This window comes from Pristiophorus japonicus, chromosome 4 (assembly GCF_044704955.1).
Source record: "Pristiophorus japonicus isolate sPriJap1 chromosome 4, sPriJap1.hap1, whole genome shotgun sequence".
Classification (NCBI taxonomy): domain Eukaryota; kingdom Metazoa; phylum Chordata; class Chondrichthyes; family Pristiophoridae; genus Pristiophorus; species Pristiophorus japonicus.
In genome coordinates, this window is record NC_091980.1 from 100,794,810 (window position 1) to 100,810,079 (window position 15,270).

The following is a 15,270-nucleotide window of genomic DNA, read 5'->3' on the forward strand; positions in this document are numbered from 1 at the left end:
CGAAGGACCGAATGGCCTACTCCTGCACCTATTTTTTATGTTTCTATGTTAACATGAGGTAGGGAATGTTGCAGATCATTTAGGCACTGTCGGGGCTCATGAGGGACGGCATGTTGGAGTAGCTGCTGCAATAAGGGAACATGCCTAGACCCCGTGCCCAGTGACAGAATCAACTGTCACTCCCACTCCAATCCCCGCACCAGCCTCTGAAGAGCTCCAAGCCGGCCCTTCCACATTGCTGCCTGACGCCCGCCCCCCCCAACAGGTGCGCACTACCTGAGATGTTAGAAAGAATAAACTTGGTACCAACCTCAGAAACACGCCGCCACCGCCTGTGGGCAGAGGTGGTGGAGTCACCAAAAACAAGCGCGGCGGGCGGTATTAGAATAAGGTAGAGGAGCGATGGGTTCTTTGCTGCTGCTGTTGTTGTTATTATTATTGTTACTGTTGTAACTGTTGCTCTGAAATTAAAAGGTTTTTGTAAGTTATGTAAATTTACACGTTTATTAGTAAGCGATCTTAAAGTTTTTAAGTGATCTTCAAGTTTGTAAGTGATCTTCAAGTTTGTAAGTGTTTGTAACTGAAAACTTTAAAGTTTCATACAAGAATAATTTTATTAAAGTTAACTTAAGTACAAACTGTTTGTTAAACTTTTGAACCAAATATATTTTATATTGAAACTGAATCATTTCCATTATTTGTTTGATTATTAAAACTTCTCCTCCCTTCCCCCCCCCAACTAATTGCACTCTTTTGACTTCTCCCCTTCTCTCTCCCCACCTCCCCCTCCCCCGCCCCCCCCGCCCCCTTCCCCAAACTTATTGCAGTCTTCAGAAGCCTTCCGATCTGCACCTCGCTCCCTGGAGTCAGTGTAGAAAGCATCTTGGTCGACACCTCCTTCTCTCCCCCCGGGCTTGTTTTCCAGCCGAGCCCCAAGCCCCTGTCCGGATGTGGGGCCGATTCTGAAGGACAAATCTATGACGCTCCAGCGCTGCTTGAAGATGTTCGATGGTAGTGTGTGAGTAAGAAAAAAAATGAAAACTTTCGAAATCCAAAAAACTTCCATTTACTACGTTGGCAGGTTAAAAAAAAAAGTCGAACATTATTATTGAATTTTTGATTGTTCTTGACTCCCACCAAAATCTTCGATTAAAACAGTTGTCTTTCAGATTTGTCAATGTGCACTGCTTTCTGATAACTCACCAGAAGGTTTCTCGGGAGTGAGGGAATGTCAAAAAAAACTCGCCTGGAGAAATCGTAACTAACTCAGTTACACCGGCGTAGATAGCAGGGGGAAACTTTGAAAAAAATAAATACACAAAAAAATGGCGCAAATGACCCGGCAAAATTGAGCCCATAAAATTTCAGTTTGGCAGGTATTAAGTTAGCATTAAATAAACATTTACCTCATACATTCATTTAAACCCAATTTTGTTCATAAAATGAACAGTTGTTAAAACACAGCACCATTAATAGACTATCTGTGTTTGGACAAACTCCCCATCTGACACTTTTCAATGTCATATACACTAAATATATTTAGTAAAACCAAAAATACTTCAAAATTAAAGTTTCCTTTTTCATGCCATCTGTAAACAATCTAAAATTTTAATTCAAAAAGGTAGTAACTCTTGTTTATAACTATAGAACAGTAAAATTTTAAATGAACCAAAAGTTGACAGTCTCTGAGCGACTGCAGCATGTAGATATTCACAAGCTTACAGCCAAGTTTACTTCTAATGGCCCAATGAACCCTACTCAGAAATATCTTTGCATAAAACTTGAACAGCATATCAACAAATCAATGTACCCTAGAAAATGTGAAGTTTAAGATATCTTTTATGTTTATTGTTCAAGTTTATATACCTGTAAATTGAGAACTTTTATTATAAAGTGTTATTTTGAGAAAATTTGCAGTTTGCTCTTGAACAAACTCTGCCTGCATCCTGAAGCCACATTGTTCCTTAGTAAGACAATAGTTTACACTGCAGAAGAAAGTAATCTGCTAACATGGGTTGGCTGTTTACAATGCTCATATGGAGTAGGACCAGGCCTATTGCACCACATGATGGCACTGCAAATCCTTAACCTGAGCTACTTGACCAGTTAAACTGAAATGGAATGCAAATTTACCTTCAATTAAATGTTCCAGTTAAAGCACTTACATTCAATGACAAATACAAGTCAATGCCATCACTGGCTGCTACCTCTATAAATAACCAGTTGTTATGACCAATTAATCAAAACTCATTTATAAATAAAGGGCTCGAGTTTGGTGAAAGCTAAGTTCCGCCCAAGTACCGCCCAAAGAATCGCTGAGATCCTGACGATACTTTGGGCAGAAGTTTCATGAAAAAATGTGGGAAAGACCACCCGGTGGAAAAAATGAGCCTTGCACGCTGATTTTGGCCGTACCGCCGAGGATAGAGTCGGCCCCAGGGAGGGGAGAACTGATAAAATAAAAAGTTATCAAAACAATTAAAAAAACACTAGAAATCCTTCAGAGGGCCTCATCCACCTAAATCCCTGCAAAAGAAATAAAGAAAATAAGTGCACTAGTCTTTTTTTGCAGGTCTTCATACTTACCACTTAGGTAAGACCTGCCTCCATGTGACGGTCTTTTCCCCTGCTGGAGCGGAGGACCGCCCAGACCAAACTGGGAACTCAGTGAGCCGGAGGACTCTTGTGGGCGTTGCACACTGGCACATGCCAGCGGTCCCCAACGGTCCTCTCTCCCCGCCGGAGGACCTGACGAAACTCACTCGGAGGGGAGAGCGCCCAAAAATCGAGACCGCCGAGAAAACTTGGCGGCAGCCAACGGTAAGTCGAACAAACTCGGGCTCTGGTAACTTAATTTTACTATGCAATAGTAGTCATAAAAATATCCCAATTTGCCAAAATAGAACCTCTTCTTTAAAAGAAGAGAAATCAATGGACACGTACCACCACCAATACATACCTACCAAAGTCTCTTTTGTTATTGTTATTTAAAAACCTTGATTTGCAAGACTTGTCAGTAGTCCAGCCCTTTACCTTATATAGTATGAATCTGACGCTGAAACCTATTTGCTATTATAAGAGACTAGTCTGGTCAATGGGTTTTTAGTTTTATTGGAATTTTGCTGTAGTAGATAGTGCATTTGTTATACAATAGGATTCCAGCCATGAGCAATGAGACAGAAAATTAAAAGTCTGTAGACCAAAGTGATCTTTGGAATGATGAATACCATTGAATTTATACTGTATATGGGGCTAAAAATCCTGCAGGTACAACTTCTACTTTATACTAGTAAATGGAACAATTTGAAGTGTAGTTTACTTAAAGCTAAAGGGTCTTCATTTACACTGGACAATTATAGTGGAGTACTTGGAAAATGAAGCTAGTAATTATTCGACTAAATACTAGCATGGCAAAGGACAAAATTTGCATTGGGCATCTATGGGCCTTGATGTAAATGAATGATTCCCAGTCACCACTCGAGTGAATAAATATTTTGAGTTCTGTTGCGAATTCCATTATATTATGCTTAATATTTCAGGAGAAAAAATAATGAGACTAAGTTCCTGAGTCTAGCAGCGGATACATTTATCATCTCGTGCTGAGAAATTCAAATGAGGAAGATACTAGATTTGCTCCCTTTTCTGTGTTGAGCTAATTCACGTCAGCCGAGGCAGTGATGAGGATAATCCAATTGTTTTCTGCATCTCAAAATTCAAGAGGAGAAAAAGTAATAAAGGAGTGCATCATTCAAACCTTTTCTTTGATGGATAGCAAAGTGACATATTGCTGCACGAGATGGGAATGCGAACAGTTGGATACCATTTCCATAAGACAGCAGTTCAGTGTCAGCCTTGGCTCAGTGGTAGCACTCTTAACTCTCAGTCAGAGCTTGTAGGATGAGACACTATTTCAGAGACTTGAGCACACAATCAAGGCAGATGCTTCAGTACAATACTGAGGTAGCGTAGCACTGTTGGAGGTGCCACCTTTTAGATGAGTTAAACATAAGAACATAAGAATTAGGAACAGGAGTAGGCCATCTAGCCCCTCGAGCCTGCTCCGCCATTCAACAAGATCATGGCTGATTCTGGGTTTGCTTTCTCAGGTAAAATATCCCATAGCGCTATTCAAAGAAGAACAAGGTGCCCTGGCCAATATTTATCCCTCAATCAACACCACAAAACAAATAGATTATCCGATCATTTATCTCATTGCTGTTTGTGCAATCTTGCTGTGTGTAGATTGGTTGCGATGTTTCTCTACATTACAATAGTGACAAAAATTTCAAAATTACTTAATTGGCTGTAAAGCACTTTGGATTGCCTTGAAGCCATGAAAGCTGCTATATGAATTAAAGATCTTTCTTTCTTACCTGCTTGACCTGGGAACATATGTGGCCAAAATTTTCAAGGTAAGACCATGCAACATTATCATTTTCCCAGTGGATTGCCCCAGTATGCATGCCACTAAGTGTTTCCTATCAATCTGTTCTACATTTACTACTGATCTATCTCAAAACCTCAGAAAAATTTACAGCTTTTGTTATTCATACATCCCTATAGTCCAGAGGGGCACACATTCACACTGCAACTTACAATTAAAAATGTTGGCATCTTCGAAGGACTTATTGTACTGACACACAGGAAGGATGAAGGTTAGAGACATACTTGGCTCTATATACGTTCTCCTTTAACTTAGCACATAGTAGCCCTGAATTTGCAGCCAGTTTGATGGCATACTCTCAGTACACCACCATAGTCTTTGAAATTGACCCCAGGTTTGTATGCACTAAATCCCGATCTGCGATCTGTTAAGTTCCGACTGCATCGGCTTTGCTGCACGTTTCACCGACCCATTCAAATCAACATGCTGCTGAAAGGTTGGGCTAATTGGCCACTCACTGCGCATTAATTACCCTGAAAATTTTTACTGCTGGTACCACAGGCGCAAGGAGAGGGCGGAGGCGGGGGGCGGGGCGTGGGTGGGGAGATGTGAAATTTTCCTAGGTTTATGCTAATCAAGTTTTATGGTTCCTATCTAGAGGACAGAAACATTTAACTAGCTGCTATAGTGCATCTAAAGTATTAATAATTACTTTATTATCTATGCATTTAGGTTAAACGGTACAAATAAAAATAACTCCAATTTACTGTGTTAGATAAAACTTACTTTGGAAAGTGCACTGGGAATAGTAAAAATAAAACAAGGTCAGCTGCTAATTACTTTAGCTTCATGATATTATTAGGACCATCTGTCATTGGATAGGCTTTGTGCCAAACAGCGGAAGACAAACCATTGTATAAATAAACAAAATGCATATAATTTGCGTTTACTAATTACATTCACTTCTTTTGTGATTCACAATGCACATTATTAAATGAAAATATGAATGTTACATATCATGCAGAAAGTCATGCATACCCACTAACTATGGAAAGGGTCTTCAGTAATCAATTAGAGACATTGGGGACAATTTGCTGGACTTTCTGCAAAGCTTAATGCTGTCCCATTTCAGGCAGTGAGTTCCAGACCTCCACCATCCTTTGGGTGAAAAAAATTCTCTTCAACTCTCCTCTAATCCTTCAACCAATTACTTTAAATCTATGTCCCTTGGTTGTTGACCTCTTTGCTCGGGGAAATGGGTCCTTCTATACACTCTAACTAGGCCCCTCATAATTTTATAAACCTAATCAAGTCCCCTCTCAGCCTCCTCTGTTCCAAAGAAAACAACCCCAGCCTATCCGATTTTTCTTCATAGTTAAAATTCTCCAGTCCTGGCAACATCCTCATAAATCTCCTCTGCACACTCTCTAGTGCAATCACATCTTTCCTGTAATGTGGTGACCAGAACTGTACAGTGTAAGCTAGCTGTGGCTGTTGGTACATTAAATGTATGATAAGTACAATGGTGCACCACAGAGGGCACTGTGGTGGGAGACCTAAAAGTACCTGCACGAGGCAGTATAAAAGGCTGCCCACCACACCTGTGGAGCACTCTAGAGCTGTTCAATAAAGGACTAAGGTCACAGCAGTCAGATCAACACCAGACCGTGTGGAGTGCTACATACATCACATTGGCGACGAGGAAGCGGACGAATTCCACGCAACCATGGCTACTCTGGGCTCGCTAAAGGATTTTACGGTGGGCAATGATTGGGAGGCCTTTATGGAAAAGCTCGAGTACTACTTCACAGCAAACGACCTGACGGAGGACACAAACGCACTGAGAGAGACGCGTAAGGCGATATTGCTCTCCAGTTGTGGCGATGAGGTTTACTGTCTCGTCAGGGATTTGCTGGCACCCGGGAGCACCAGGGACAAGTCATACGAGGTCCTGACTGAACTCATTCGTGACCAGTTGAAACCGAAGGAGAGCATCTTCACGGCCAGATACAAATTTTACCATCACTGCAGACCCGAGGACCAGGACGTCAGGAGACTTGCGGCGCCGTGTGATTTTGGGGCGCTGCAGGATGTTTTCATCATGGGGATTGGCCATGAGAGCCTCCTTCACAAGCTGCTAGCCACGGAACCCCCAGTCACCCTGACAAAGGTCATCACCATCAGCTGGGCATATATGACCTCGACGTGCAGCACCAAGCAGATGATCCACACAGTCTCAAACCCAGCAGGCATTGTCCACAGGATAGCGGCCACCATGGACAAAACTGCAGAACGTGGCTCTGCCCGGGGCAGAGAGCACAGACCTCGGGGTCCTGAAACTCAGAGTCCGCTGAGGGGGGCCAATTAAGCCGCACCATGCTGGCGCTGCGGAGGAAGTCACGGTGCAGGTTTGCAGAGTATACGTGCAATACCTGCCACATTAAAGGCCACCTTCAGCATATGTGTAAAAGAAATCGGACTCACCATGTGGCTGAGGAGATGGTGGATGATCCACTGTTCAGCGAGGAGCAGACAGAAGAAGATGAGGTGTTGGGACTGTATACGTGCACCGACGATTCACCCCCAGTGATAATGGAAGTAAAAATTGACGGAGTCCCAGTGAGTATGGCAGTGGATATGGGATCGGGTCCGTCGTTGATGAGTCAGAGAACTTTTGATAAACTGTGGGGTAACCCAGCTGCATGACCCAAGCTGGTCCCGGTCACGGCAAAGCTGCGTACTTACACCAAGGAACTGATACCTGTACTCGGCAGAACGGATGTGCAGGTATCTCACGGGGGCGAGACGCACGGTTTACCTTTATGGTTCATTGCAGGCGATGGGCCGACGCTCCTCGGCAGAAGATGGATGGGAAAGGTCCGTGGGAGCTGGGAAGACTTCTTCACTTCTCCACAGACTGCTGCTCCCCAGATTTCCAAAGGGCAGCGCCAACCGAGCTGGAGCTGCAGCAGCAGCCCAGAACTCCTGGCCCCAAGCAATCCTGCAGCCTCAGCCTCCACTCGAGGTTACAGGTGCGGGCTCATTGCTGGGGTGCGGGCCGGCGGGGCGCTGTGGTCCATCGATGTCCGGGGGATCCACGCAGCGGAACAGTCAGGCGGCAGCAGCGGCCGCGATGGTGGCGGCCACGGAGGCTGCAGGAGAGGCAGCCACGGAGGCCGCAGGAGAGGCGGCCACGGAGGCAGCAGGAGAGGCGGCCACGGCGGGAATGGAGGCTGTGGCCACGGCGGGCGCGGCGGGAAGCAAACCGGCGCTGCCGCTGATGTTTGTTGTTCCTCATTCTGTAACGAAATGTCGCGCTGAGTTTGAGAGGGCCAGCATCGAGTATGTCCAGCAGCACCAGAGGAAGAGGATCTTGGACAAATGCCTGAAACCTTTCCCAAAAATTCCCTCTCCCCACCTTCTGTGTTTCCCTTTCCCTCCTTCCGTGTTTCTTCTTCTTCTTCTTTCTGGGCCAGCAGAACACCTAAGATGGCGGCATCCAACGGAAGCCTCGTGGGAGCCACAAGATGGCGTCTTAAAAGGGAAATGCTCCCGGGCGTCTTAAAAGGGCCTCACACCACTGCGGTCCCCACATAAAGACTCTTGGACTTTTGTAAGGCTAGAGCGAGTCTAAGTGTGCCATGTAAATGTAGGATGATGGATTTATGACAAGAAATAATATTTTAATGCTGGGTGGTCACTGTGTTTAAAATAATGGACATGAATTGCGAATTACGACAAGAGTTAATATTTCAATGCTGAATGGTCACTGTGTTTAAATTCAGGGACGTGGATCCGTGACCAACAATACCAATGGGCTAATGTGTTTTTCGATTTAGGGGATTCAAGCAACGGCTTTTTGAACTGGGGAGGGAAGTGATGTTGTGTATTGTCGAGGTACATTAAATGTATGATAAGTACAATGGTGCACCACAGAGGGCGCTGTGGTGGGAGACCTGAAAGCACCTGCACGAGGCAGTATAAAAGGCTGCCCACCACACCTGTGGAGCACTCTGGAGCCGTTCAATAAAGGACCAAGGTCACAGCAGTTAGATCAACACCAGACCGTGTGGAGTCAGTGATTTTTGTGCTACATAGATCACAGTGGCCTAACTAGTATTTTATACAGTTCTAGCATAATCTCCCTGCTCTTATATTTTATGCCTCGGTTAACCACCTTATCTACCTGTCCTGCTAACAAGTGGACGAAAAAGATCCCATGGCATTATTTCGAAGAAGAGCAGGGGAATTAAGCCCCGGTGTCCTGGCCAATATCTATCCCTCGATCAACATAACAAAAACAGATTATCTGTTTGTGGGAGCTTGCTTGTGCACAAAATGGCTGCCGCATTTCCCACATTACAACAGTAACTACAATCCAAAAGTACTTAATTGGCTGTAACGCGATTTCAGATGTCCAGTGGTCGTGAAAGGTGCTATATAAATGTAAGTCTTTTTTTTTCTTTCTTTTTCAGGGTCCCTCTCTTCCTCTACACTTCTCAGTCATCATCATCATCATCATCATAGGCAGTCCCTCGGAGTCGAGGATAATTTGCTTCCACTCTAAAAGTGAGTTCTCAGGTGATTGAGTAGTCTAATGCGGGACCTGCAGTCTCTGTCACAGGTGGGGCAGACAGTGGTTGAAGGAAAGGGTGATCGAGGAGCTTGGGGTTGACGCACGCTCCTTTTGCTGTCAACGCTTGGTTTCTGCTTGTACCCTACCAATTATTGTGTATTCTCTTGCCTTGTTAGCCCTCCCCAAATGCATTACCTCACACTTCTCCGGATTGAATTCCATTTGCCACTTTTCTGCCCACCTGACCAGTCGATTGATATCTTCCAGCTATCTTCCTCACTATCAACCACATGGTCAATTGGTGTATCATCTGCAAACTTCTTAATCATGCCCCCTATATTGAAGTCTAAATCATTGATATTTACCACAAAAGCAGGGCCACAGCTAGAGAACTGTGTACAGTTCTGGTCACCACATTACAGGAAAGACGTGATTGCACTAGAGAGGGTACAGAGGAGATTTACAAGAATGCATCAAGAACATAAGAACATAAGAACTAGGAGCAGGAGTAGGCCATTAGGACCCTGGAGGCTGCTCTGCCATTTAGTAAGAACATGGCTGATCTGATCTTGGGCTCAGCTCCACTTCCCTGCCCGCTCCCCATAACCCTTCACTCCCTTGTCGATCAGAAATCTGTCTATCTCCACCTTAAATATGTTCAATGACCCAGCCTCCACAGCTCTTTGGGGCAGAAAATTCCACAGATTTACGACCATTTGACAGAAGAAATTCCTCCTCATCTCAGTTCTAAATGGGCGACCCCTTATTCTTAAACTATTCCTCTTCATTTTGAATCCCCCATGAGTGGAAACATCCTCTCTGCATCTACCTTGTCGAGCCTCTTCATTATCTTATATGTTTCAATAATATCACCTCTCATTCTTCTAACCTCCAATGAGTATAGGCCCGTCCTATTCATCTGTTCTTCATAAGTCAACCCCCACATCTCCGGAATTAACCTAGTGAACCTTCTCTGCTCTGAACTGCCTCCAATGCAAGTATATTCTTCCTTAAATAAGGAGACCAAAACTGTACGCAGTACTCTGGGTGTGGCCTCACCAATAGCCTGTACAATTGTAGCAGGACTTCTCTGCTTTTATACTCCATCCCCCTTGCAATAAAGGCCAACATTCCATTTACCTTCCTGATTACTTGCTGTACCTGCATACTAACCTTTTGTGTTTCATGCACAAGGAACCCCAGGTCCCTCTGAACGGCAGAATTTTGTAATTTCTCTCCATTTAAATAATCATTTGCTTTTTTATTTTTCCTGTCAAAGTGGATAACCTCTCACTTTCCCACATTATACTCCATCTGCCAAATGTTTGCCCACTCACATAGCCTGTCTCTATCCCTTTGCAGATTTTTTTGTATCCTCCTCACAACTTGCTTTCCCACTCATCTTTAAATCATCAGCAAACTTGGCTACATTACACTCAGTCCCTTCATCCAAGTCATTAATATAGATTTTAAACATTTGAGGCCCCAACGTCGATCCCTGTGACATCCCACTAGTTACTGTTCGCCAACCAGAAAATGACCCATTTATCCCGACTCTCTGTTTTCTGTTAGTTAGCCAATCCATTATCCATCAGCGGCAGGCCGGGGCCTTAAAAGGAGTGGCCCCTGGAGCAGCGTGGTGGCCCTGACCTGCGAGAGATCATCAGCGACAGGTCGGGACCATAAAAGGAGCGGCGAGCGGCCCCTGGACAGCGTGGCGGCGTACTACTGCAAGGTACAACGCGAGCTGGTGCAGGAGGGCGACGGCAGCGAAGAGGGATGTCATCAAGGTCCAGGTCAGTGATTGGAGCGTGGGCAGGTACAGCAGGAGTGGCGAGGTCGAGGCGAAGGAGCAGCGAGAGACTGTCGAGGGAGGTGATCGGGGCCCAGGAGATGCGTGAGTTCGGGGCCAGAAGAGGCATAGGCCCAGGGACAGCACGGGCCAGCCCACACTGCGATATGTGTGTGCACTAGGTCAGTGCAGCAGAGCTGGTCTCCAGTCGTCTTGGGTAATCCTTGCCACTGGACCAAGACCTAGCTCTGTCAGGCTCGTTTGGTGGCTGGAGTGCAACAGCCACCACACGTTAAAAAAATCCATGCACAGGCATCTTCCACCCATCAGGATGTAGTTCAGGACTTGAAATATAAGGTCCTCCATGAAACACCTGTGAACTCATCCTTTTTTGGCATGGAAGCAAGTCATCCTCGTTTTGAGGGACTGCCTATGATGATATCCATGCTAATATATTACCGCCAACCCCTGATCTCTTATCTTGTGCAGTAACCTTTAATGTGGCACCTTCTCGAATGCCTTTTGGAAATTCAAATATATACCCTGCTTATTACATCCTCAAAGAACTCCAGCAAATTAGTCAAACATGATTTCCCTTTCATAAAACCATGCTGACTCTGCTTGACTGTATTATGCTTTTCCAAATGCCCTGCTACTGCTTCCTTAATAATGGATTCCAGCATTTTAGCAACAACAGATGTTAGGCTAACAGGGTTATGTGTAACCTCTCATAATGGCATCTTGGGCTTATCATTTCTGATCCCTGCTCCAGTTTGGGTTCGATAGCTTGCACTTATGTTTTATTGCCTCCTGAGCTGTCATGAAAGGTTATATTCAAAGATATTTTTCCTTGTCTTTTTTGAAGCTCTTTATATGCTCTTAAAGTCTTGTAAATGACCCCCTTACTTTTTAGTGGCTACATCCCTTTAAATGTAGGCTGCAATCCTTTAAGTGCAACCCCTTGCTCAGTGGACAGAAAATTGTGCTCCCTTAATTTAAATGTATAATAATATTTAAGCAAAGCTCTTATATATTTTGAATAAGAGCACTTAATGCCAGCCTGAAAGGCCAATGGATGACTGTGCATGGCCCAGAAATGGCAATGATTTCAATCTCTGCCTGATTTTCCAGCCTTGGTCTTTGGTCTCCTCCAGCATCACCAGCCATGGAGACTGGAGAATTGGTACTTCTGTCATCAGAGCTTGTTATTAGCATGTGAGCTGCAGATTAATAAGGATTATGGAAGATAATGTCCTAATCTTTTCAAAAACTACAGACTTAAAATTACATACAGGTTTGTTGAAAGACAATAGAGGTTGAGGCAAATTTGTGATACCTATCGGAAACTTGGAAAAATCTCAGTGGAAAAACATTTATTAAAAATGGAACACAGTTCCCTCAGTGCTTTGGATGAACAGTCACAGTCAACAATATGATTGTGAATGTCAACAATGAAGGTCAGTTGGGTGTTGACTCTTTCTCACACGGTTATTATTAAATAACAGCAAGCATCAGGTGACTGCATAATGACCTACTTGCTTTTGCTCTTGCATCTGTAACCGCCAAGGTATGGTATACAACATTATACTCTTCTGGTATGGAGCCCATAAAACCTTTCTAAAGCTTGTACGGTAATGGAAAAAAGAACTGACTGAGAAATTATGTTTCTATAGTAGAATACTGGTTACGATTCCTTAAGAGTTACTTACCATGTACTTAGGTGACTTTGGGGGGAGCTATTGCAGCAGAATTGAAGATTTGTTACAGCATGAAAATAATAGTATAACAAGGGGATTAATGGTTAGTTTCAGAAGACCCAGATACAACTGCCAGTTCTGATTGACTATGGGTACTTTACGTTTGCAGAATGCATATCGAAGCCTGTGTTTCCAAGCAACAGATATAAAATAGCGCAGTAGAATTGAGGAATTGCCAAAAGAGTGAGTTTGTTTTTACCCCTCTTTTTAATTAATCTCTTTTTATGTCATTTCACTCCTCCTTCATTTTTTTCATTGAGTCATTATGCAAAGTGAAATGTGAAATTTGTGTAGACTGGTGTTTGGAACAGAACGTCATGGAGTCAACATTGGAGTGATATTGTACGTTAGATAATCAGGAGTGGCCATGTTGAACAATTAAAATCAGGAGCAACATGTGTGATTCTGGAAAAATAAAATGATCCTAACATAACTGGTATCATACACGTTGAGGGAATTTTCTCAGTTTTTGCTGTGATGGGAAATCTTGAACACCAACAATATACATGAAGAAATTATTCATTAATTTTAAGGGATGAAAAATCAATAAAGAAAGACATATTTACATTTATATAGCACCTTTCATGACCACCAGAGGTCTCAAAGTGCTTTGCAGTCAATGAAGTACTTTTGGAGTGCAGTCACTGTTGTAATGTGGAAAACACAGCAGCCAATTTGCGCACAGCATGTTCCCACAAACAGCAATGTGATAATGACCAGATAAACTGTTTTTTGTTATATTGATTGAGGGATAAATATTGGCCAGGACATAGGAGATAACTCCTCTGCTCTTCTTCAAAGTAGTGCCATGGGATCTTTTACATCTACCTGAGAGAGCAGACGTGGTTTAATGTGACATCCCAAAGATGGCTCCTCCAACAGTGCAGCACTCCCTTTGCACTGAACTGGAGTGTTGGCCTAGATTTATGTGCTAAAGTCCCTGGAGTGAGACTTGAACCCACAACCTTCTGACTCAAAGGCAAGTGTGCTACCCACTGAGCCACAGTGCCATACCTGGAATTTCCAGAAATGTGTGACCAGGTGATGAGGCTCCCCGCCACCATCAAACTCCGAAAATTACCATTTCTATTTTATAAGCAAAATGAGATGATTTATGCATGGATTTGCTTGTGTAAACTTTGAAGCAGCGTTTAATTTATTCTGTTGCGATTACTATTTTGATAGAATTGTAAAATAAATGGTTCCTGATATGGATTAAAGAACACAGGGCCTGAAGTTCCAGTTTTTGGAGTTCTGGCTTCAGAAGTTGGAATTTGGAGTGCATATTATATATGGAATAGTTACGCCCAATCTAAAATACAAACTAAATTTCGGTGGAATTAGGCTCTGGCAGAAGATGTGCCTGTTTCCCCCAAACTGTTGCATGCATGCAACTGACAGGATAATGAGCGCCAGAAATGGGCTCAGAAATTTTGTCATTTATAACAGAATTGCACCTGACTTAAGCATATAGAAAAGAGATGTAATTTACCATGTCAAACCAGGAAGTGGTTGAGTTCACAGTTTTGACTGTTCACAAACTTTGTCTGAAATATTGGCCCGAATTACGAGGTCAGTGGCAAAAGAACAAAAGATCGGTCATCTCATTGACAGCTCCCCACAAAGTTTTGTGAGCTTTCGAGCACAGACTTGCTCAAATCTGATGTTTGATCCAGTGTGGCACCCTTTACAGGGGATTTGTGGCATCTGTGAGCAAGCCAAGGAACAACGAAGCTCTTCAACTAATCATGTTGAAGAATCCTCACTGAGATACGCAGATTCCAAACCTGGAAGTATAAATTAGTTTTAAATCATGTACAGAAAGCAGAATAAAGATTGGAAAAGACAAATAGAAGTACGAGGCGGTCAGAAAAAGTAAATCTCAAACACCAATTAACTTCTGAAGGAATGAGTCTCCACATTTACAAAATTAAATTTTCAGGGCCAGAGAGGTTGTTTGCCAGTAATTATCACTTATCACACCATTAAAAATTAACTTATTTCTGAATGCACCAGCCCTAACTTTTTCTGGCATCTTTAGTGGGCAAGTTCCTCAAGTTTACGCCATTGCACTGCCTTCAGTTTTCAGTGCCGAGTCTATCGGCAAGGATTGCTAGGGTGCAAAATTCCCCTATTGTGTGCCTCCTGTTAGCGACTCCGGAGAACAAAAGTATTTTCGCCCGGAGAGGGGGGATGGGAGGGAGGGGAGGAGGCGCTACCGGCTCCCATGAAATTGTGCAGGAGTTAGCAAAGGCGCGAATGCAGAAGTGCCGTACCCTGGGCCACTGCGACTCTATGCAGTGATCTGTTTCTGCCCATGGCGGAAATTGGGCAGCACACCGTGAGGCCGCCACTGGCAATGCTTGCGTCAGCCTCGCGGGTTGTGAACCAGGCCGCACACCGTTTGCGGGACAAACGTAAAGGGGAAATGCGTGTGCACCGCCATCTTTATTTTTTACCCCCCTTATCGATCAGGCTGTCATCCATTGCTTTTATGGGGTCCGGGCCATGATCGTGCAGCCCAGCACTCCATTTCAGTGCCAGGCTGCGACCATGGAACCCCGCATCCCTGGTGGCCCAATGGAGGTCATCAAATGGCCTGCAGTGCTCGCAGCATCCCTCCCTTTTAACGGGAGGGGCATTGAAACGGGTCAACGCTATGCAGAGAGGCCATGTAGCACCCCTGAGCCCATCTTGAGAAGAGGTGGAGCATGCACCATTGCTCTCCACTTCCTGTGAGGGGCGGTAACTCTGTAAGCAT

The 15,270-nt window shown here is 44.0% G+C and overlaps 1 long non-coding RNA gene across 1 annotated transcript in view; it reads right to left on the reverse strand.

Moving 5' to 3' along the window:
* Nucleotides 1-316: 316 nt before the first annotated feature.
* LOC139262128 (uncharacterized) overlaps nucleotides 317-15,270 on the reverse strand; it is a 160,801-nt gene continuing 145,847 nt past the window's right edge. Inside the window, exon 4 of the long non-coding RNA XR_011592908.1 lies at nucleotides 317-461. This is a non-coding gene — a long non-coding RNA (uncharacterized lncRNA). The remainder of the gene's footprint in view (nucleotides 462-15,270) is intronic.